This window comes from Dendrobates tinctorius, unplaced genomic scaffold, assembly GCF_039654945.1.
Source record: "Dendrobates tinctorius isolate UK_male_01 unplaced genomic scaffold, ASM3965494v1 ptg000048l, whole genome shotgun sequence".
NCBI classification, from domain to species: Eukaryota; Metazoa; Chordata; class Amphibia; order Anura; family Dendrobatidae; genus Dendrobates; species Dendrobates tinctorius.
In genome coordinates, this window is record NW_027361716.1 from 22,412,733 (window position 1) to 22,436,943 (window position 24,211).

The following is a 24,211-nucleotide window of genomic DNA, read 5'->3' on the forward strand; positions in this document are numbered from 1 at the left end:
AAAAGTAAAGTAGTTGCAAACTCATTCTTCTAGAGTCTTGTTTGGGCTCCTGAGAGGAGGAGAAAAACGTCAAAAATTTAAATCCTGCACAATTCTACCATGAAATTTGAGTGTTTATTCAAACCGCTGCTTTTTGCTATTGGGCCCTATTGAATAATGAATGTTTTGATTTTTCCACAAAAGTAAAGTAGTTGCAAACCCATCCTTATAGAGACTTGTTTGGGCTCATGAGAGGAGTAGAAAAACGTCAAAAAATCCAATCCTGCACGATTCTATTGAGAAATGTGAGTGTTCATTCAAAACGCTGCTTTTTGCTAATGGGCAAATGAATGAATGTTTTGAATTTTCTCCAAAAGTAAAGTAGTTGCAAGCTCATCCTTTTAGAGTCTTGTTTGGGATCATGAGAGGAGTAGAAAAACATCAAAAATTTCAGTCCTGAACAATTCTACCAAGAGATGTGAGTGTTCATTCAAACAGCTGCTTTTTGCTATTGGGCCCTATTGAATAATGAATGTTTTGAATTTTCTGCAAAAGTAAAGTAGTTGCAAACTCATCCTTTGAGAAACTTGTTTGGGCTGTTGAGAGGAGTAGAAAAACATCAAAAATTTCAATTCTGCACGATTCTATCAAGAACTGTGATTGTTCATTCAAAACGCTGCTTTTTGCGATTAGACCCTATTGAATAATGAATGTTTTGAATTTTCTGCAAAAGTAAAGTAGTTGCAAACTCATCCTTTTAAAAACTTGTTTGGGCTGTTGAGAGGAGTAGAAAAACATCAAAAATTTAAATTCTGCACAATTCTATCAAGAACTGTGATTGTTCATTCAAAACGCTGCTTTTTGCTAATAGACCCTATTGAATAGTGAATGTTTTGAATTTTCTGCAAAAGTAAAGTAGTTGCAAACTCATCCTTCTATAGTATTGTTTGGGCTCATGAGAGTAGAAAAACGTCAAAAATTTCAATCCTGCACGATTCTACCAAAAAATGTGAGTACATTCAAACCGCTGCTTTTTGCTATTGATCCCTAATGAATAATGAATGTGTTGAATTTTAACCAAAAGTAAAGTAGTTTCAAACTTATCCTTTTAGAGTCTTGTTTGGGCTCATTAGAGGAGTAGAAAAACATCAAAAATTTCAATCCTGAACGATTCTACCAAGAAATGTGAGTTTTCATTCAATCAGCTGCTTTTTGCTATTGGGCTCTATTGAATAAAGAATGTTTTGAATTTTCTGCAAAAGTAAAGTAGTTGCAAACTCATCCTTTTAGAAACTTGTTTGGGCTGTTGAGAGGAGTAGAAAAGCATCAAAAATTTCAATCCTGCCCGATTCTACCAAGAACTGTGATTGTACATTCAAAACACTGCTTTTTGCAATTAGACTCTATTGAATAAAGAATGTTTTGAATTTTCTGCAAAACTAAAGTAGTTGCAAAGTCATCCTTTTAGAAACTTGTTTGGGCTGTTGAGAGGAGTAGAAAAACATCAAAAATTTCAATCTTGCTCGATTATACCAAGAAATGTGAGTGTTCATTCAAACCGCTGCTTTTTGCGATTGGGTCCTATTGAATAATGAATGTTTTGAATTTTCTGCAAAAGTAAAGTAGTTCCAAACTCATCCTTCTAGAGTCTTGTTTGGGCTCATGAAAGGATTAGAAAAAGGTTAAAAATTTCAATCCTGCATGATTCTACCAAGAAATGTGAGTGTTTATTCAAACCGCTGCTTTTTGCTATTGAATAATGAATGTTTTGAATTTTCTCCAAAAGTAAAGTAGTTGCAAACTCATCCTTTTAGAAACTTGTTTGGGCTCATGAGAGGAGTAGAAAAACATCAAAATTATAAATCCTGCTCGATCCTACCAAGAAATGTGAGTGTTCTTTCAAACCGCTGCTTTTTGCTATTGGGCCCTCTTGAATAATGAATGTTTTGAATTATCTCCAAAAGTTAAGTAGTTGCAAACTCATCCTTTTAGAAACTTGTTTGGGCTGTTGAGAGGAGTAGAAAAACATCAATAATTTCAATCCTGCACGATTCTACCAAGAAATGCGATTGTTCATTCAAAACGCTGCTTTTTGCTATTAGACCCTATTGAATAATGAATGTTTTGAATTTTCTCCAAAAGTAAAGTAGTTGCAAACTCATCCTTCTAGAGTCTTGTTTGGGCTCCTGAGAGGAGTAGAAAAACGTCAAAAATTTAAATCCTGCACAATTCTACCAAGAAATTTGAGTGTTTATTCAAACCGCTGCTTTTTGCTATTGGGCCCTATTGAATAATGAATGTTTTGAATTTTCCGCAAAAGTAAAGTAGTTGCAAACCCATCCTTATAGAGACTTGTTTGGTCTCATGAGAGGAGTAGAAAAACGTCAAAAAATCCAATCCTGCACGATTCTATTGAGAAATGTGAGTGTTCATTCAAACCGCTGCTTTTTGCTATTGGGCCTTATTGAATAATGAATGTTTTGAATTTTCTTCAAAAGTAAAGTAGTTGCAAACTCATTCTTTTAGAAACTTGTTTGGGCTGTTGAGAGGAGTAGAAAAACATCAAAAATTTCAATCCTGCACGATTCTACCAAGAAATGTGATTGTTCATTCAAAACGCAGCTTTTTGCTATTGGGCTCTATTGAATAATGAATGTTTTGAATTTTCTCCAAAAGTAAAGTAGTTGCAAGCTCATCCTTTTAGAGTCTTGTTTGGGCTCATGAGAGGAGTAGAAAAACATCAAAAATTTCAATCCTGAACGATTCTACCTAGAGATGTGTGTTCATTCAAACCGCTGCTTTTTGCTATTGGTCCCTATTGAATAATGGATATTTTGAATTTTCTCTAAAAGTAAAGTAGTTGCAAACTCATCCTTTTAGAAACTTGTTTGGGCTGTTGAGAGGAGTAGAAAAACATCAACATTTTCTATCCTGCACGATTCTACCAAGAACTGTGAGTGTTCATTCAAAACGCTGCTTTTTGCTAATGGGCAAATGAATGAATGTTTTGAATTTTCTCCAAAAGTAAAGTAGTTGCAAGTTAATCCTTTTAGAGTCTTGTTTGGTCTCATGAGAGGAGTAGAAAAACATCAAAAATTTCAATCCTGAACAATTCTACCAAGAGATGTGAGTGTTCATTCAAACAGCTGCTTTTTGCTATTGGGCCCTATTGAATAATGAATGTTTTGAATTTTCTGCAAAAGAAAAGTAGTTGCAAACTCATCCTTTTAGAAAGTTGTTTGGGCTGTTGAGCAGAGTAGAGAAACATGAAAAATTTCAATCCTGCACGATTCTACCAAGAAATGTGAGTGTTCATTCAATCTGCTGATTTTTGCTATTTTTTGCCCAATTGAATAATGAATGTTTTGAATTTTCCCCAAAAGTAAAGTAGTTGCAAACTCATCCTCTTAGAAACTTGTTTGGGCTGTTGAGAGGAGTAAAAAAACATCAAAAATTTCAATCCTGCACGATTCTACCAAGAAATGTTTTTGTTCATTCAAAACGCTGCTTTTTGCTATTGGGCTCTATTGAATAATGAATGTTTTGAATTTTCTCCAAAAGTAAAGTAGTTGCAAGCTCATCCTTTTAGAGTCTTGTTTGGGCTCATGAGAGGAGTAGAAAAACACCAAATTTTCAATCCTGAACGATTCTACCAAGAGATGTGAGTGTTCATTCAAACAGCTGCTTTTTGCTATTGGGCCCTATTGAATAATGAATATTTTGAATTTTCCGCAAAAGTAAAGTAGTTGCAAACCCATCCTTATAGAAACTTGTTTGGGCTCATGAGAGGAGTAGAAAAACGTCAAAAAATCCAATCCTGCACGATTCTACCGAGAAATGTGAGTGTTCATTCAAACCGCTGCTTTTTGCTATTGGGCCTTATTGAATAATGAATGTTTTGAATTTTCTTCAAAAGTAAAGTAGTTGCAAACTCATCCTTTTAGAAACTTGTTTGGGCTGTTGAGAGGAGTAAAAAAAACATCAAAAATTTCAATCCTGCACGATTCTACCAAGAAATGTGATTGTTCATTCAAACCGCTGATTTTTGCTATTGGGCCGTATTGAATAATGAATGTTTTGAACTTTCTCCAAAACTAAACTAGTTGCAAACTCATACTTCTAGAGTCTTGTTTGGGCTCAGGAGAGGAGTAGAAAAACATCACAAATTTCAATCCTGAACGATTCTACCAAGAGATGTGAGTGTTCATTCAAACAGCTGCTTTTTGCTTTTGGGCCCTATTGAATAATGAATGTTTTGAATTTTCTGCAAAAGTAAAGTAGTTGCAAACCATCCTTATAGAGACTTGTTTGTTCTCATGAGGGGAGTGGAAAAACGTCAAAAATTCCAATCCTGCTCGATTATACCGAGAAATGTGAGTGTTCATTCAAACCGCTGCTTTTTGATATTGGGCCTTATTGAATAATGAATGTTTTGAAATTTCTCCAAAAGTAAAGTAGTTGCAAACTCATCCTTTTAGAATCTTGTTTGGGCTGTTGAGAGGAGTAGAAGAACATCAACATTTTCTATCCTGCACGATTCTACCAAGAAATGTGATTGTTCATTCAAAACGATGCTTTTTGCTATTGGGCTCTATTGAATAATGAATGTTTTGAATTTTCTCCAAAATTAAAGTAGTTGCAAGCTCATCCTTTTAGATTCTTGTTTGGGCTCATGAGAGGAGTAGAAAAATATCAAAAATTTCAATACTGAACGATTCTACCAAGAGATGTGAGTGTTCATTCAAACCGCTGCTTTTTGCTATTGGTCTATATTGAATAATGAATATTTTGAATTTTCTCCAAAAGTAAAGTAGTTGCAAACTCATCCTTTTAGAAACTTGTTTGGGCTGTTGAGAGGAGTAGAAAAACATCAACATTTTCTATCCTGCACGATTCTACCAAGAAATGTGATTGTTCATTCAAAACGATGCTTTTTGCTATTGGGCTCTATTGAATAATGAATGTTTTGAAATTTCTCCAAAAGTAAAGTAATTGCAAACTCATCCTTTTAGAAACTTGTTTGGGCTGTTAAGCGGAGTAGAGAAACATGAAAAATTTAAATCCTGCACGATTCTACCAAGAAATGTGAGTGTTCATTCAAACCACTGATTTTTGCTATTTTGGGCCCTATTGAATAATGAATGTTTTGAATTTTCTCCAAAAGTAAAGTAGTTGCAAACTCATCCTTTTAGAAACTTGTTTGGGCTGTTGAGAGGAGTAAAAAAACATCAAAAATTTCAATCCTGCCCGTTTCTACCAAGAAGTGTGATTGTACATTCAAAACACTGCTTTTTGCAATTAGTCTCTATTGAATAAAGAATGTTTTGAATTTTCTCCAAAAGTAAAGAAGTTGCAAACTCACCCTTTTAGAGTCTTGTTTGGGCTCATGAGAAGAGTAGAAAAACATCAAAAATGTCAATCCTGAACGATTCTACCAAGAGATGTGAGTGTTCATTCAAACCGCTGCTTTTTGCTATTGGTCCCTATTGAATAATGAATATTTTGAATTTTCTCTAAAAGTAAAGTAGTTGCAAACTCATCCTTTTAGAAACTTGTTTGGGCAGTTGAGAGGAGTAGAAAAACATCAACATTTTCTATCCTGCACGATTCTACCAAGAACTGTGAGTGTTCATTCAAAACGCTGCTTTTTGCTAATGGGCAAATGAATGAATGTTTTGAATTTTCTCCAAAAGTAAAGTAGTTGCAAGTTAATCCTTTTAGAGTCTTGTTTGGTCTCATGAGAGGAGTAGAAAAACATCAAAAATTTCAATCCTGAACAATTCTACCAAGAGATGTGAGTGTTCATTCAAACAGCTGCTTTTTGCTATTGGGCCCTATTGAATAATGAATGTTTTGAATTTTCTGCAAAAGAAAAGTAGTTGCAAACTCATCCTTTTAGAAAGTTGTTTGGGCTGTTGAGCAGAGTAGAGAAACATGAAAAATTTCAATCCTGCACGATTCTACCAAGAAATGTGAGTGTTCATTCAATCTGCTGATTTTTGCTATTTTTTGCCCAATTGAATAATGAATGTTTTGAATTTTCTCCAAAAGTAAAGTAGTTGCAAACTCATCCTCTTAGAAACTTGTTTGGGCTGTTGAGAGGAGTAAAAAAACATCAAAAATTTCAATCCTGCACGATTCTACCAAGAAATGTTTTTGTTCATTCAAAACGCTGCTTTTTGCTATTGGGCTCTATTGAATAATGAATGTTTTGAATTTTCTCCAAAAGTAAAGTAGTTGCAAGCTCATCCTTTTAGAGTCTTGTTTGGGCTCATGAGAGGAGTAGAAAAACACCAAATTTTCAATCCTGAACGATTCTACCAAGAGATGTGAGTGTTCATTCAAACAGCTGCTTTTTGCTATTGGGCCCTATTGAATAATGAATATTTTGAATTTTCCGCAAAAGTAAAGTAGTTGCAAACCCATCCTTATAGAAACTTGTTTGGGCTCATGAGAGGAGTAGAAAAACGTCAAAAAATCCAATCCTGCACGATTCTACCGAGAAATGTGAGTGTTCATTCAAACCGCTGCTTTTTGCTATTGGGCCTTATTGAATAATGAATGTTTTGAATTTTCTTCAAAAGTAAAGTAGTTGCAAACTCATCCTTTTAGAAACTTGTTTGGGCTGTTGAGAGGAGTAAAAAAACATCAAAAATTTCAATCCTGCACGATTCTACCAAGAAATGTGATTGTTCATTCAAACCGCTGATTTTTGCTATTGGGCCGTATTGAATAATGAATGTTTTGAACTTTCTCCAAAACTAAACTAGTTGCAAACTCATACTTCTAGAGTCTTGTTTGGGCTCAGGAGAGGAGTAGAAAAACATCACAAATTTCAATCCTGAACGATTCTACCAAGAGATGTGAGTGTTCATTCAAACAGCTGCTTTTTGCTTTTGGGCCCTATTGAATAATGAATGTTTTGAATTTTCTGCAAAAGTAAAGTAGTTGCAAACCATCCTTATAGAGACTTGTTTGTTCTCATGAGGGGAGTGGAAAAACGTCAAAAATTCCAATCCTGCTCGATTATACCGAGAAATGTGAGTGTTCATTCAAACCGCTGCTTTTTGATATTGGGCCTTATTGAATAATGAATGTTTTGAAATTTCTCCAAAAGTAAAGTAGTTGCAAACTCATCCTTTTAGAATCTTGTTTGGGCTGTTGAGAGGAGTAGAAAAACATCAACATTTTCTATCCTGCACGATTCTACCAAGAAATGTGATTGTTCATTCAAAACGATGCTTTTTGCTATTGGGCTCTATTGAATAATGAATGTTTTGAATTTTCTCCAAAATTAAAGTAGTTGCAAGCTCATCCTTTTAGATTCTTGTTTGGGCTCATGAGAGGAGTAGAAAAATATCAAAAATTTCAATACTGAACGATTCTACCAAGAGATGTGAGTGTTCATTCAAACCGCTGCTTTTTGCTATTGGTCTATATTGAATAATGAATATTTTGAATTTTCTCCAAAAGTAAAGTAGTTGCAAACTCATCCTTTTAGAAACTTGTTTGGGCTGTTGAGAGGAGTAGAAAAACATCAACATTTTCTATCCTGCACGATTCTACCAAGAAATGTGATTGTTCATTCAAAACGATGCTTTTTGCTATTGGGCTCTATTGAATAATGAATGTTTTGAAATTTCTCCAAAAGTAAAGTAATTGCAAACTCATCCTTTTAGAAACTTGTTTGGGCTGTTAAGCGGAGTAGAGAAACATGAAAAATTTAAATCCTGCACGATTCTACCAAGAAATGTGAGTGTTCATTCAAACCACTGATTTTTGCTATTTTGGGCCCTATTGAATAATGAATGTTTTGAATTTTCTCCAAAAGTAAAGTAGTTGCAAACTCATCCTTTTAGAAACTTGTTTGGGCTGTTGAGAGGAGTAAAAAAACATCAAAAATTTCAATCCTGCCCGTTTCTACCAAGAAGTGTGATTGTACATTCAAAACACTGCTTTTTGCAATTAGTCTCTATTGAATAAAGAATGTTTTGAATTTTCTCCAAAAGTAAAGAAGTTGCAAACTCACCCTTTTAGAGTCTTGTTTGGGCTCATGAGAAGAGTAGAAAAACATCAAAAATGTCAATCCTGAACGATTCTACCAAGAGATGTGAGTGTTCATTCAAACCGCTGCTTTTTGCTATTGGTCCCTATTGAATAATGAATATTTTGAATTTTCTCTAAAAGTAAAGTAGTTGCAAACTCATCCTTTTAGAAACTTGTTTGGGCAGTTGAGAGGAGTAGAAAAACATCAACATTTTCTATCCTGCACGATTCTACCAAGAACTGTGAGTGTTCATTCAAAACGCTGCTTTTTGCTAATGGGCAAATGAATGAATGTTTTGAATTTTCTCCAAAAGTAAAGTAGTTGCAAGCTCATCCTTTTAGAGTCTTGTTTGGTCTCATGAGAGGAGTAGAAAAACATCAAAAATTTCAATCCTGAACAATTCTACCAAGAGATGTGAGTGTTCATTCAAACAGCTGCTTTTTGCTATTGGGCCCTATTGAATAATGAATGTTTTGAATTTTCTGCAAAAGTAAAGTAGTTGCAAACTCATCCTTTTAGAAAGTTGTTTGGGCTGTTGAGAGGAGTAGAAGAACATCAAAAATTTCAATCCTGCACGATTCTACCAAGAAATGTGAGTGTTCTTTCAAACCGCTGCTTTTTGCTATTGGTCTATATTGAATAATGAATATTTTGAATTTTCTCCAAAAGTAAAGTAGTTGCAAACTCATCCTTTTAGAAACTTGTTTGGGCTGTTGAGAGGAGTAGAAAAACATCAACATTTTCTATCCTGCACGATTCTACCAAGAAATGTGATTGTTCATTCAAAACGATGCTTTTTGCTATTGGGCTATATTTAATAATGAATGTTTTGAAATTTCTCCAAAAGTAAAGTAATTGCAAACTCATCCTTTTAGAAACTTGTTTGGGCTGTTAAGCGGAGTAGAGAAACATGAAAAATTTAAATCCTGCATGATTCTACCAAGAAATGTGAGTGTTCATTCAAACCACTGATTTTTGCTATTTTGGGCCCTATTGAATAATGAATGTTTTGAATTTTCTCCAAAAGTAAAGTAGTTGCAAACTCATCCTTTTAGAAACTTGTTTGGGCTGTTGAGAGGAGTAAAAAAACATCAAAAATTTCAATCCTGCCCGTTTCTACCAAGGAGTGTGATTGTACATTCAAAACACTGCTTTTTGCAATTAGACTCTATTGAATAAAGAATGTTTTGAATTTTCTCCAAAAGTAAAGAAGTTGCAAACTCACCCTTTTAGAGTCTTGTTTGGGCTCATGAGAAGAGTAGAAAAACATCAAAAATTTCAATCCTGCACGATTATACCAAGAAATGTGAGTGTTCATTCAAACCGCTGCTTTTTGCGATTGGGTCCGAATGAATAATGAATGTTTTGAATTTTCTGCAAAATTAAAGTAGTTCCAAAATCATCCTTTTAGAGACTTGTTTGGGCTCATGAGAGGATCAGAAAAACGTTAAAAATTTCAATCCTGCATGATTCTACCAAGAAATGTGAGTGTTCATTCAAACCGCAGCTTTTTGCTGTTGAATAATGAATGTTTTGAATTTTCTCCAAAAGTAAAGTAGTTGCAAACTGATCCTTTTAGAAACTTGTTTGGGCTCATGAGAAGAGTAGAGAAACATCAAAAATGTCAATCCTGAACGATTCTACCAAGAGATGTGAGTGTTCATTCAAACCGCTGCTTTTTGCTATTTGTCCCTATTGAATAATGAATATTTTGAATTTTCTCTAAAAGTAAAGTAGTTGCAAACTCATCCTTTTAGAAATTTGTTTGGGCAGTTGAGAGGAGTAGAAAAACATCAACATTTTCTATCCTGCACGTTTCTACCAAGAACTGTGAGTGTTCATTCAAAACGCTGCTTTTTGCTAATGGGCAAATGAATGAATGTTTTGAATTTTCTCCAAAAGTAAAGTAGTTGCAAGCTCATCCTTTTAGAGTCTTGTTTGGTCTCATGAGAGGAGTAGAAAAACATCAAAAATTTCAATCCTGAACAATTCTACCAAGAGATGTGAGTGTTCATTCAAACAGCTGCTTTTTGCTATTGGGCCCTATTGAATAATGAATGTTTTGAATTTTCTGCAAAAGTAAAGTAGTTGCAAACTCATCCTTTTAGAAAGTTGTTTGGGCTGTTGAGAGGAGTAGAAGAACATCAAAAATTTCAATCCTGCAAGATTCTACCAAGAAATGTGAGTGTTCATTCAAAACGCTGGTTTTTGCTATTAGACCCTATTGAATAATGAATGTTTTGAATTTTCTCTAAAAGTAAAGTAGTTGCAAACTCATCCTTCTAGAGTCTTGTTTGGGCTCATGAGAGGAGTAGAAAAACATCAAAAATTTAAATCCTGCACGATTCTACCAAGAAATGTGAGTGTTCATTCAAACCGCTGCTTTTTGCTATTGAGCCCTATTGAATAATGAATGTTTTGAACTTTCTCCAAAAGTAAAGTAGTTGCAAACTCATCCTTCTAGAGTCTTGTTTGGGCTCAGGAGAGGAGTAGAAAAACATCACAAATTTCAATCCTGCACGATTCTACCAAGAAATGTGATTGTTCATTCAAAACGCTACTTTTTGCTATTGGGCTCTATTGAATAATGAATGTTTTGAATTTTCTCCAAAAGTAAAATAGTTGCAAGCTCATCCTTTTAGATTCTTGTTTGGGCTGATGAGAGGAGTAGAAAAACATCAAAAATTTCAATCCTGAACGATTCTACCAAGAGATGTGAGTGTTCATTCAAACAGCTGCTTTATGCTATTGGGCCCTATTGAATAATGAATGTTTTGAATTTACTGCAAAAGTAAAGTCGTTGCAAACTCATCCGTTTAGAAACTTGTTTGGGCTGTTTAGAGGAGTAGAAAAACATCAAAAATTTCAATCCTGCACGATTCTACCAAGAAATGTGATTGTTCATTCAAACCACTGCTTTTTGCTATTGGGCAAATGAATGTTTTGAATTTTCTCCAAAAGTAAAGTAGTTGCAAGCTCATCCTTTTAGAGTCTTGTTTGGTCTCATGAGAGGAGTAGAAAAACATCAAAAATTTCAATCCTGAACAATTCTACCAAGAGATGTGAGTGTTCATTCAAACAGCTGCTTTTTGCTATTGGGCCCTATTGAATAATGAATGTTTTGAATGTTCTGCAAAAGTAAAGTAGTTGCAAACTCATCCTTTTAGAAAGTTGTTTGGGCTGTTGAGAGGAGTAGAAGAACATCAAAAATTTCAATCCTGCATGATTCTACCAAGAAATGTGAGTGTTCTTTCAAACCGCTGCTTTTTGCTATTGGTCCCTATTGAATAATGAATGTTTTGAATTTTCTCCAAAAGTAAAGTAATTGCAAACTCATCCTTTTTGAAACTTCTTTGGACTGTTGAGCAGAGTAGAGAAACATGAAAAATTTCAATCCTGCACGATTCTACCAAGAAATGTGAGTGTTCATTCAATCTGCTGATTTTTGCTATTTTGGGCCCAATTGAATAATGAATGTTTTGAATTTTCTCCAAAATAAAGTAGTTGCAAACTCATCCTCTTAGAAACTTGTTTGGGCTGTTGAGAGGAGTAAAAAAACATCAAAAATTTCAATCCTGCACGATTCTACCAAGAAATGTTTTTGTTCATTCAAAACGCTGCTTTTTGCTATTGGGCTCTATTGAATAATGAATGTTTTGAATTTTCTCCAAAAGTAAAGTAGTTGCAAGCTCATCCTTTTAGAGTGTTGTTTGGGCTCATGAGAGGAGTAGAAAAACACCAAATTTTCAATCCTGAACGATTCTACCAAGAGATGTGAGTGTTCATTCAAACAGCTGCTTTTTGCTATTGGGCCCTATTGAATAATGAATATTTTGAATTTTCCGCAAAAGTAAAGTAGTTGCAAACCCATCCTTATAGAGACTTGTTTGGGCTCATGAGAGGAGTAGAAAAACATCAAAAATTTCAGTCCTGCACGATTCTACCAAGAAATGTGATTGTTCATTCAAACCGCTGATTTTTGCTATTGGGCCGTATTGAATAATGAATGTTTTGAACTTTCTCCAAAACTAAACTAGTTGCAAACTCATACTTCTAGAGTCTTGTTTGGGCTCAGGAGAGGAGTAGAAAAACATCACAAATTTCAATCCTGAACAATTCTACCAAGAGATGTGAGTGTTCATTCAAACAGCTGCTTTTTGCTTTTGGGCCCTATTGAATAATGAATGTTTTGAATTTTCTGCAAAAGTAAAGTAGTTGCAAACCATCCTTATAGAGACTTGTTTGTTCTCATGAGGGGAGTGGAAAAACGTCAAAAATTCCAATCCTGCTCGATTATACCGAGAAATGTGAGTGTTCATTCAAACCGCTGCTTTTTGCTATTGGGCCTTATTGAATAATGAATGTTTTGAAATTTCTCCAAAAGTAAAGTAGTTGCAAACTCATCCTTTTAGAATCTTGTTTGGGCTGTTGAGAGGAGTAGAAAAACATCAACATTTTCTATCCTGCACGATTCTACCAAGAAATGTGATTGTTCATTCAAAACGATGCTTTTTGCTATTGGGCTCTATTGAATAATGAATGTTTTGAATTTTCTCCAAAATTAAAGTAGTTGCAAGCTCATCCTTTTAGATTCTTGTTTGGGCTCATGAGAGGAGTAGAAAAATATCAAAAATTTCAATACTGAACGATTCTACCAAGAGATGTGAGTGTTCATTCAAACCGCTGCTTTTTGCTATTAGTCTATATTGAATAATGAATATTTTGAATTTTCTCCAAAAGTAAAGTAGTTGCAAACTCATCCTTTTAGAAACTTGTTTGGGCTGTTGAGAGGAGTAGAAAAACATCAACATTTTCTATCCTGCACGATTCTACCAAGAAATGTGATTGTTCATTCAAAACGATGCTTTTTGCTATTGGGCTCTATTGAATAATGAATGTTTTGAAATTTCTCCAAAAGTAAAGTAATTGCAAACTCATCCTTTTAGAAACTTGTTTGGGCTGTTAAGCGGAGTAGAGAAACATGAAAAATTTAAATCCTGCACGATTCTACCAAGAAATGTGAGTGTTCATTCAAACCACTGATTTTTGCTATTTTGGGCCCTATTGAATAATGAATGTTTTAAATTTTCTCCAAAAGTAAAGTAGTTGCAAACTCATCCTTTTAGAAACTTGTTTGGGCTGTTGAGAGGAGTAAAAAAACATCAAAAATTTCAATCCTGCCCATTTCTACCAAGAAGTGTGATTGTACATTCAAAACACTGCTTTTTGCAATTAGTCTCTATTGAATAAAGAATGTTTTGAATTTTCTCCAAAAGTAAAGAAGTTGCAAACTCATCCTTTTAGAGTCTTGTTTGGGCTCATGAGAGGAGTAGAAAAACATCAAAAATGTCAATCCTGAACGATTCTACCAAGAGATGTGAGTGTTCATTCAAACCGCTGCTTTTTGCTATTGGTCCCTATTGAATAATGAATATTTTGAATTTTCTCTAAAAGTAAAGTAGTTGCAAACTCATCCTTTTAGAAACTTGTTTGGGCTGTTGAGAGGAGTAGAAAAACATCAACATTTTCTATCCTGCACGATTCTACCAAGAACTGTGAGTGTTCATTCAAAACGCTGCTTTTTGCTAATGGGCAAATGAATGAATGTTTTGAATTTTCTCCAAAAGTAAAGTAGTTGCAAGCTCATCCTTTTAGAGTCTTGTTTGGTCTCATGAGAGGAGTAGAAAAACATCAAAAATTTCAATCCTGAACAATTCTACCAAGAGATGTGAGTGTTCATTCAAACAGCTGCTTTTTGCTATTAGACCCTATTGAATAATGAATGTTTTGAATTTTCTCTAAAAGTAAAGTAGTTGCAAACTCATTCTTCTAGAGTCTTGTTTGGGCTCCTGAGAGGAGGAGAAAAACGTCAAAAATTTAAATCCTGCACAATTCTACCATGAAATTTGAGTGTTTATTCAAACCGCTGCTTTTTGCTATTGGGCCCTATTGAATAATGAATGTTTTGATTTTTCCACAAAAGTAAAGTAGTTGCAAACCCATCCTTATAGAGACTTGTTTGGGCTCATGAGAGGAGTAGAAAAACGTCAAAAAATCCAATCCTGCACGATTCTATTGAGAAATGTGAGTGTTCATTCAAAACGCTGCTTTTTGCTAATGGGCAAATGAATGAATGTTTTGAATTTTCTCCAAAAGTAAAGTAGTTGCAAGCTCATCCTTTTAGAGTCTTGTTTGGGATCATGAGAGGAGTAGAAAAACATCAAAAATTTCAGTCCTGAACAATTCTACCAAGAGATGTGAGTGTTCATTCAAACAGCTGCTTTTTGCTATTGGGCCCTATTGAATAATGAATGTTTTGAATTTTCTGCAAAAGTAAAGTAGTTGCAAACTCATCCTTTGAGAAACTTGTTTGGGCTGTTGAGAGGAGTAGAAAAACATCAAAAATTTAAATTCTGCACGATTCTATCAAGAACTGTGATTGTTCATTCAAAACGCTGCTTTTTGCGATTAGACCCTATTGAATAATGAATGTTTTGAATTTTCTGCAAAAGTAAAGTAGTTGCAAACTCATCCTTTTAAAAACTTGTTTGGGCTGTTGAGAGGAGTAGAAAAACATCAAAAATTTAAATTCTGCACAATTCTATCAAGAACTGTGATTGTTCATTCAAAACGCTGCTTTTTGCTAATAGACCCTATTGAATAGTGAATGTTTTGAATTTTCTGCAAAAGTAAAGTAGTTGCAAACTCATCCTTCTATAGTATTGTTTGGGCTCATGAGAGTAGAAAAACGTCAAAAATTTCAATCCTGCACGATTCTACCAAAAAATGTGAGTACATTCAAACCGCTGCTTTTTGCTATTGATCCCTAATGAATAATGAATGTGTTGAATTTTAACCAAAAGTAAAGTAGTTTCAAACTTATCCTTTTAGAGTCTTGTTTGGGCTCATTAGAGGAGTAGAAAAACATCAAAAATTTCAATCCTGAACGATTCTACCAAGAAATGTGAGTTTTCATTCAATCAGCTGCTTTTTGCTATTGGGCTCTATTGAATAAAGAATGTTTTGAATTTTCTGCAAAAGTAAAGTAGTTGCAAACTCATCCTTTTAGAAACTTGTTTGGGCTGTTGAGAGGAGTAGAAAAGCATCAAAAATTTCAATCCTGCCCGATTCTACCAAGAACTGTGATTGTACATTCAAAACAATGCTTTTTGCAATTAGACTCTATTGAATAAAGAATGTTTTGAATTTTCTGCAAAACTAAAGTAGTTGCAAAGTCATCCTTTTAGAAACTTGTTTGGGCTGTTGAGAGGAGTAGAAAAACATCAAAAATTTCAATCTTGCTCGATTATACCAAGAAATGTGAGTGTTCATTCAAACCGCTGCTTTTTGCGATTGGGTCCTATTGAATAATGAATGTTTTGAATTTTCTGCAAAAGTAAAGTAGTTCCAAACTCATCCTTCTAGAGTCTTGTTTGGGCTCATGAGAGGATTAGAAAAAGGTTAAAAATTTCAATCCTGCATGATTCTACCAAGAAATGTGAGTGTTTATTCAAACCGCTGCTTTTTGCTATTGAATAATGAATGTTTTGAATTTTCTCCAAAAGTAAAGTAGTTGCAAACTCATCCTTTTAGAAACTTGTTTGGGCTCATGAGAGGAGTAGAAAAACATCAAAATTATAAATCCTGCTCGATCCTACCAAGAAATGTGAGTGTTCTTTCAAACCGCTGCTTTTTGCTATTGGGCCCTCTTGAATAATGAATGTTTTGAATTATCTCCAAAAGTTAAGTAGTTGCAAACTCATCCTTTTAGAAACTTGTTTGGGCTGTTGAGAGGAGTAGAAAAACATCAATAATTTCAATCCTGCACGATTCTACCAAGAAATGCGATTGTTCATTCAAAACGCTGCTTTTTGCTATTAGACCCTATTGAATAATGAATGTTTTGAATTTTCTCCAAAAGTAAAGTAGTTGCAAACTCATCCTTCTAGAGTCTTGTTTGGGCTCCTGAGAGGAGTAGAAAAACGTCAAAAATTTAAATCCTGCACAATTCTACCAAGAAATTTGAGTGTTTATTCAAACCGCTGCTTTTTGCTATTGGGCCCTATTGAATAATGAATGTTTTGAATTTTCCGCAAAAGTAAAGTAGTTGCAAACCCATCCTTATAGAGACTTGTTTGGTCTCATGAGAGGAGTAGAAAAACGTCAAAAAATCCAATCCTGCACGATTCTATTGAGAAATGTGAGTGTTCATTCAAACCGCTGCTTTTTGCTATTGGGCCTTATTGAATAATGAATGTTTTGAATTTTCTTCAAAAGTAAAGTAGTTGCAAACTCATTCTTTTAGAAACTTGTTTGGGCTGTTGAGAGGAGTAGAAAAACATCAAAAATTTCAATCCTGCACGATTCTACCAAGAAATGTGATTGTTCATTCAAAACGCAGCTTTTTGCTATTGGGCTCTATTGAATAATGAATGTTTTGAATTTTCTCCAAAAGTAAAGTAGTTGCAAGCTCATCCTTTTAGAGTCTTGTTTGGGCTCATGAGAGGAGTAGAAAAACATCAAAAATTTCAATCCTGAACGATTCTACCTAGAGATGTGTGTTCATTCAAACCGCTGCTTTTTGCTATTGGTCCCTATTGAATAATGGATATTTTGAATTTTCTCTAAAAGTAAAGTAGTTGCAAACTCATCCTTTTAGAAACTTGTTTGGGCTGTTGAGAGGAGTAGAAAAACATCAACATTTTCTATCCTGCACGATTCTACCAAGAACTGTGAGTGTTCATTCAAAACGCTGCTTTTTGCTAATGGGCAAATGAATGAATGTTTTGAATTTTCTCCAAAAGTAAAGTAGTTGCAAGTTAATCCTTTTAGAGTCTTGTTTGGTCTCATGAGAGGAGTAGAAAAACATCAAAAATTTCAATCCTGAACAATTCTACCAAGAGATGTGAGTGTTCATTCAAACAGCTGCTTTTTGCTATTGGGCCCTATTGAATAATGAATGTTTTGAATTTTCTGCAAAAGAAAAGTAGTTGCAAACTCATCCTTTTAGAAAGTTGTTTGGGCTGTTGAGCAGAGTAGAGAAACATGAAAAATTTCAATCCTGCACGATTCTACCAAGAAATGTGAGTGTTCATTCAATCTGCTGATTTTTGCTATTTTTTGCCCAATTGAATAATGAATGTTTTGAATTTTCTCCAAAAGTAAAGTAGTTGCAAACTCATCCTCTTAGAAACTTGTTTGGGCTGTTGAGAGGAGTAAAAAAACATCAAAAATTTCAATCCTGCACGATTCTACCAAGAAATGTTTTTGTTCATTCAAAACGCTGCTTTTTGCTATTGGGCTCTATTGAATAATGAATGTTTTGAATTTTCTCCAAAAGTAAAGTAGTTGCAAGCTCATCCTTTTAGAGTCTTGTTTGGGCTCATGAGAGGAGTAGAAACACACCAAATTTTCAATCCTGAACGATTCTACCAAGAGATGTGAGTGTTCATTCAAACAGCTGCTTTTTGCTATTGGGCCCTATTGAATAATGAATATTTTGAATTTTCCGCAAAAGTAAAGTAGTTGCAAACCCATCCTTATAGAAACTTGTTTGGGCTCATGAGAGGAGTAGAAAAACGTCAAAAAATCCAATCCTGCACGATTCTACCGAGAAATGTGAGTGTTCATTCAAACCGCTGCTTTTTGCTATTGGGCCTTATTGAATAATGAATGTTTTGAATTTTCTTCAAAAGTAAAGTAGTTGCAAACTCATCCTTTTAGAAACTTGTTTGGGCTGTTGAGAGGAGTAAAAAAACATCAAAAATTTCAATCCTGCACGATTCTACCAAGAAATGTGATTGTTCATTCAAACCGCTGATTTTTGCTATTGGGCCGCATTGAATAATGAATGTTTTGAACTTTCTCCAAAACTAAACTAGTTGCAAACTCATACTTCTAGAGTCTTGTTTGGGCTCAGGAGAGGAGTAGAAAAACATCACAAATTTCAATCCTGAACGATTCTACCAAGAGATGTGAGTGTTCATTCAAACAGCTGCTTTTTGCTTTTGGGCCCTATTGAATAATGAATGTTTTGAATTTTCTGCAAAAGTAAAGTAGTTGCAAACCATCCTTATAGAGACTTGTTTGTTCTCATGAGGGGAGTGGAAAAACGTCAAAAATTCCAATCCTGCTCGATTATACCGAGAAATGTGAGTGTTCATTCAAACCGCTGCTTTTTGATATTGGGCCTTATTGAATAATGAATGTTTTGAAATTTCTCCAAAAGTAAAGTAGTTGCAAACTCATCCTTTTAGAATCTTGTTTGGGCTGTTGAGAGGAGTAGAAAAACATCAACATTTTCTATCCTGCACGATTCTACCAAGAAATGTGATTGTTCATTCAAAACGATGCTTTTTGCTATTGGGCTCTATTGAATAATGAATGTTTTGAATTTTCTCCAAAATTAAAGTAGTTGCAAGCTCATCCTTTTAGATTCTTGTTTGGGCTCATGAGAGGAGTAGAAAAATATCAAAAATTTCAATACTGAACGATTCTACCAAGAGATGTGAGTGTTCATTCAAACCGCTGCTTTTTGCTATTGGTCTATATTGAATGATGAATATTTTGAATTTTCTCCAAAAGTAAAGTAGTTGCAAACTCATCCTTTTAGAAACTTGTTTGGGCTGTTGAGAGGAGTAGAAAAACATCAACATTTTCTATCCTGCACGATTCTACCAAGAAATGTGATTGTTCATTCAAAACGATGCTTTTTGCTATTGGGCTCTATTGAATAATGAATGTTTTGAAATTTCTCCAAAAGTAAAGTAATTGCAAACTCATCCTTTTAGAAACTTGTTTGGGCTGTTAAGCGGAGTAGAGAAACATGAAAAATTTAAATCCTGCACGATTCTACCAAGAAATGTGAGTGTTCATTCAAACCACTGATTTTTGCTATTTTGGGCCCTATTGAATAATGAATGTTTTGAATTTTCTCCAAAAGTAAAGTAGTTGCAAACTCATCCTTTTAGAAACTTGTTTGGGCTGTTGAGAGGAGTAAAAAAACATCAAAAATTTCAATCCTGCCCGTTTCTACCAAGAAGTGTGATTGTACATTCAAAACACTGCTTTTTGCAATTAGTCTCTATTGAATAAAGAATGTTTTGAATTTTCTCCAAAAGTAAAGAAGTTGCAAACTCACCCTTTTAGAGTCTTGTTTGGGCTCATGAGAAGAGTAGAAAAACATCAAAAATGTCAATCCTGAACGATTCTACCAAGAGATGTGAGTGTTCATTCAAACCGCTGCTTTTTGCTATTGGTCCCTATTGAATAATGAATATTTTGAATTTTCTCTAAAAGTAAAGTAGTTGCAAACTCATCCTTTTAGAAACTTGTTTGGGCAGTTGAGAGGAGTAGAAAAACATCAACATTTTCTATCCTGCACGATTCTACCAAGAACTGTGAGTGTTCATTCAAAACGCTGCTTTTTGCTAATGGGCAAATGAATGAATGTTTTGAATTTTCTCCAAAAGTAAAGTAGTTGCAAGCTCATCCTTTTAGAGTCTTGTTTGGTCTCATGAGAGGAGTAGAAAAACATCAAAAATTTCAATCCTGAACAATTCTACCAAGAGATGTGAGTGTTCATTCAAACAGCTGCTTTTTGCTATTGGGCCCTATTGAATAATGAATGTTTTGAATTTTCTGCAAAAGTAAAGTAGTTGCAAACTCATCCTTTTAGAAAGTTGTTTGGGCTGTTGAGAGGAGTAGAAGAACATCAAAAATTTCAATCCTGCACGATTCTACCAAGAAATGTGAGTGTTCTTTCAAACCGCTGCTTTTTGCTATTGGTCTATATTGAATAATGAATATTTTGAATTTTCTCCAAAAGTAAAGTAGTTGCAAACTCATCCTTTTAGAAACTTGTTTGGGCTGTTGAGAGGAGTAGAAAAACATCAACATTTTCTATCCTGCACGATTCTACCAAGAAATGTGATTGTTCATTCAAAACGATGCTTTTTGCTATTGGGCTATATTTAATAATGAATGTTTTGAAATTTCTCCAAAAGTAAAGTAATTGCAAACTCATCCTTTTAGAAACTTGTTTGGGCTGTTAAGCGGAGTAGAGAAACATGAAAAATTTAAATCCTGCATGATTCTACCAAGAAATGTGAGTGTTCATTCAAACCACTGATTTTTGCTATTTTGGGCCCTATTGAATAATGAATGTTTTGAATTTTCTCCAAAAGTAAAGTAGTTGCAAACTCATCCTTTTAGAAACTTGTTTGGGCTGTTGAGAGGAGTAAAAAAACATCAAAAATTTCAATCCTGCCCGTTTCTACCAAGGAGTGTGATTGTACATTCAAAACACTGCTTTTTGCAATTAGACTCTATTGAATAAAGAATGTTTTGAATTTTCTCCAAAAGTAAAGAAGTTGCAAACTCACCCTTTTAGAGTCTTGTTTGGGCTCATGAGAAGAGTAGAAAAACATCAAAAATTTCAATCCTGCACGATTATACCAAGAAATGTGAGTGTTCATTCAAACCGCTGCTTTTTGCGATTGGGTCCGAATGAATAATGAATGTTTTGAATTTTCTGCAAAATTAAAGTAGTTCCAAAATCTTCCTTTTAGAGACTTGTTTGGGCTCATGAGAGGATCAGAAAAACGTTAAAAATTTCAATCCTGCATGATTCTACCAAGAAATGTGAGTGTTCATTCAAACCGCAGCTTTTTGCTGTTGAATAATGAATGTTTTGAATTTTCTCCAAAAGTAAAGTAGTTGCAAACTGATCCTTTTAGAAACTTGTTTGGGCTCATGAGAAGAGTAGAGAAACATCAAAAATGTCAATCCTGAACGATTCTACCAAGAGATGTGAGTGTTCATTCAAACCGCTGCTTTTTGCTATTTGTCCCTATTGAATAATGAATATTTTGAATTTTCTCTAAAAGTAAAGTAGTTGCAAACTCATCCTTTTAGAAATTTGTTTGGGCAGTTGAGAGGAGTAGAAAAACATCAACATTTTCTATCCTGCACGATTCTACCAAGAACTGTGAGTGTTCATTCAAAACGCTGCTTTTTGCTAATGGGCAAATGAATGAATGTTTTGAATTTTCTCCAAAAGTAAAGTAGTTGCAAGCTCATCCTTTTAGAGTCTTGTTTGGTCTCATGAGAGGAGTAGAAAAACATCAAAAATTTCAATCCTGAACAATTCTACCAAGAGATGTGAGTGTTCATTCAAACAGCTGCTTTTTGCTATTGGGCCCTATTGAATAATGAATGTTTTGAATTTTCTGCAAAAGTAAAGTAGTTGCAAACTCATCCTTTTAGAAAGTTGTTTGGGCTGTTGAGAGGAGTAGAAGAACATCAAAAATTTCAATCCTGCACGATTCTACCAAGAAATGTGAGTGTTCATTCAAAACGCTGGTTTTTGCTATTAGACCCTATTGAATAATGAATGTTTTGAATTTTCTCTAAAAGTAAAGTAGTTGCAAACTCATCCTTCTAGAGTCTTGTTTGGGCTCATGAGAGGAGTAGAAAAACATCAAAAATTTAAATCCTGCACGATTCTACCAAGAAATGTGAGTGTTCATTCAAACCGCTGCTTTTTGCTATTGAGCCCTATTGAATAATGAATGTTTTGAACTTTCTCCAAAAGTAAAGTAGTTGCAAACTCATCCTTCTAGAGTCTTGTTTGGGCTCAGGAGAGGAGTAGAAAAACATCACAAATTTCAATCCTGCACGATTCTACCAAGAAATGTGATTGTTCATTCAAAACGCTACTTTTTGCTATTGGGCTCTATTGAATAATGAATGTTTTGAATTTTCTCCAAAAGTAAAATAGTTGCAAGCTCATCCTTTTAGATTCTTGTTTGGGCTGATGAGAGGAGTAGAAAAACATCAAAAATTTCAATCCTGAACGATTCTACCAAGAGATGTGAGTGTTCATTCAAACAGCTGCTTTATGCTATTGGGCCCTATTGAATAATGAATGTTTTGAATTTACTGCAAAAGTAAAGTCGTTGCAAACTCATCCGTTTAGAAACTTGTTTGGGCTGTTGAGAGGAGTAGAAAAACATCAAAAATTTCAATCCTGCACGATTCTACCAAGAAATGTGATTGTTCATTCAAACCACTGCTTTTTGCTATTGGGCAAATGAATGTTTTGAATTTTCTCCAAAAGTAAAGTAGTTGCAAGCTCATCCTTTTAGAGTCTTGTTTGGTCTCATGAGAGGAGTAGAAAAACATCAAAAATTTCAATCCTGAACAATTCTACCAAGAGATGTGAGTGTTCATTCAAACAGCTGCTTTTTGCTATTGGGCCCTATTGAATAATGAATGTTTTGAATGTTCTGCAAAAGTAAAGTAGTTGCAAACTCATCCTTTTAGAAAGTTGTTTGGGCTGTTGAGAGGAGTAGAAGAACATCAAAAATTTCAATCCTGCATGATTCTACCAAGAAATGTGAGTGTTCTTTCAAACCGCTGCTTTTTGCTATTGGTCCCTATTGAATAATGAATGTTTTGAATTTTCTCCAAAAGTAAAGTAATTGCAAACTCATCCTTTTTGAAACTTCTTTGGACTGCTGAGCAGAGTAGAGAAACATGAAAAATTTCAATCCTGCACGATTCTACCAAGAAATGTGAGTGTTCATTCAATCTGCTGATTTTTGCTATTTTGGGCCCAATTGAATAATGAATGTTTTGAATTTTCTCCAAAATAAAGTAGTTGCAAACTCATCCTCTTAGAAACTTGTTTGGGCTGTTGAGAGGAGTAAAAAAACATCAAAAATTTCAATCCTGCACGATTCTACCAAGAAATGTTTTTGTTCATTCAAAACGCTGCTTTTTGCTATTGGGCTCTATTGAATAATGAATGTTTTGAATTTTCTCCAAAAGTAAAGTAGTTGCAAGCTCATCCTTTTAGAGTCTTGTTTGGGCTCATGAGAGGAGTAGAAAAACACCAAATTTTCAATCCTGAACGATTCTACCAAGAGATGTGAGTGTTCATTCAAACAGCTGCTTTTTGCTATTGGGCCCTATAGAATAATGAATATTTTGAATTTTCCGCAAAAGTAAAGTAGTTGCAAACCCATCCTTATAGAGACTTGTTTGGGCTCATGAGAGGAGTAGAAAAACATCAAAAATTTCAATCCTGCACGATTCTACCAAGAAATGTGATTGTTCATTCAAACCGCTGATTTTTGCTATTGGGCCGTATTGAATAATGAATGTTTTGAACTTTCTCCAAAACTAAACTAGTTGCAAACTCATACTTCTAGAGTCTTGTTTGGGCTCAGGAGAGGAGTAGAAAAACATCACAAATTTCAATCCTGAACAATTCTACCAAGAGATGTGAGTGTTCATTCAAACAGCTGCTTTTTGCTTTTGGGCCCTATTGAATAATGAATGTTTTGAATTTTCTGCAAAAGTAAAGTAGTTGCAAACCATCCTTATAGAGACTTGTTTGTTCTCATGAGGGGAGTGGAAAAACGTCAAAAATTCCAATCCTGCTCGATTATACCGAGAAATGTGAGTGTTCATTCAAACCGCTGCTTTTTGCTATTGGGCCTTATTGAATAATGAATGTTTTGAAATTTCTCCAAAAGTAAAGTAGTTGCAAACTCATCCTTTTAGAATCTTGTTTGGGCTGTTGAGAGGAGTAGAAAAACATCAACATTTTCTATCCTGCACGATTCTACCAAGAAATGTGATTGTTCATTCAAAACGATGCTTTTTGCTATTGGGCTCTATTGAATAATGAATGTTTTGAATTTTCTCCAAAATTAAAGTAGTTGCAAGCTCATCCTTTTAGATTCTTGTTTGGGCTCATGAGAGGAGTAGAAAAATATCAAAAATTTCAATACTGAACGATTCTACCAAGAGATGTGAGTGTTCATTCAAACCGCTGCTTTTTGCTATTAGTCTATATTGAATAATGAATATTTTGAATTTTCTCCAAAAGTAAAGTAGTTGCAAACTCATCCTTTTAGAAACTTGTTTGGGCTGTTGAGAGGAGTAGAAAAACATCAACATTTTCTATCCTGCACGATTCTACCAAGAAATGTGATTGTTCATTCAAAACGATGCTTTTTGCTATTGGGCTCTATTGAATAATGAATGTTTTGAAATTTCTCCAAAAGTAAAGTAATTGCAAACTCATCCTTTTAGAAACTTGTTTGGGCTGTTAAGCGGAGTAGAGAAACATGAAAAATTTAAATCCTGCACGATTCTACCAAGAAATGTGAGTGT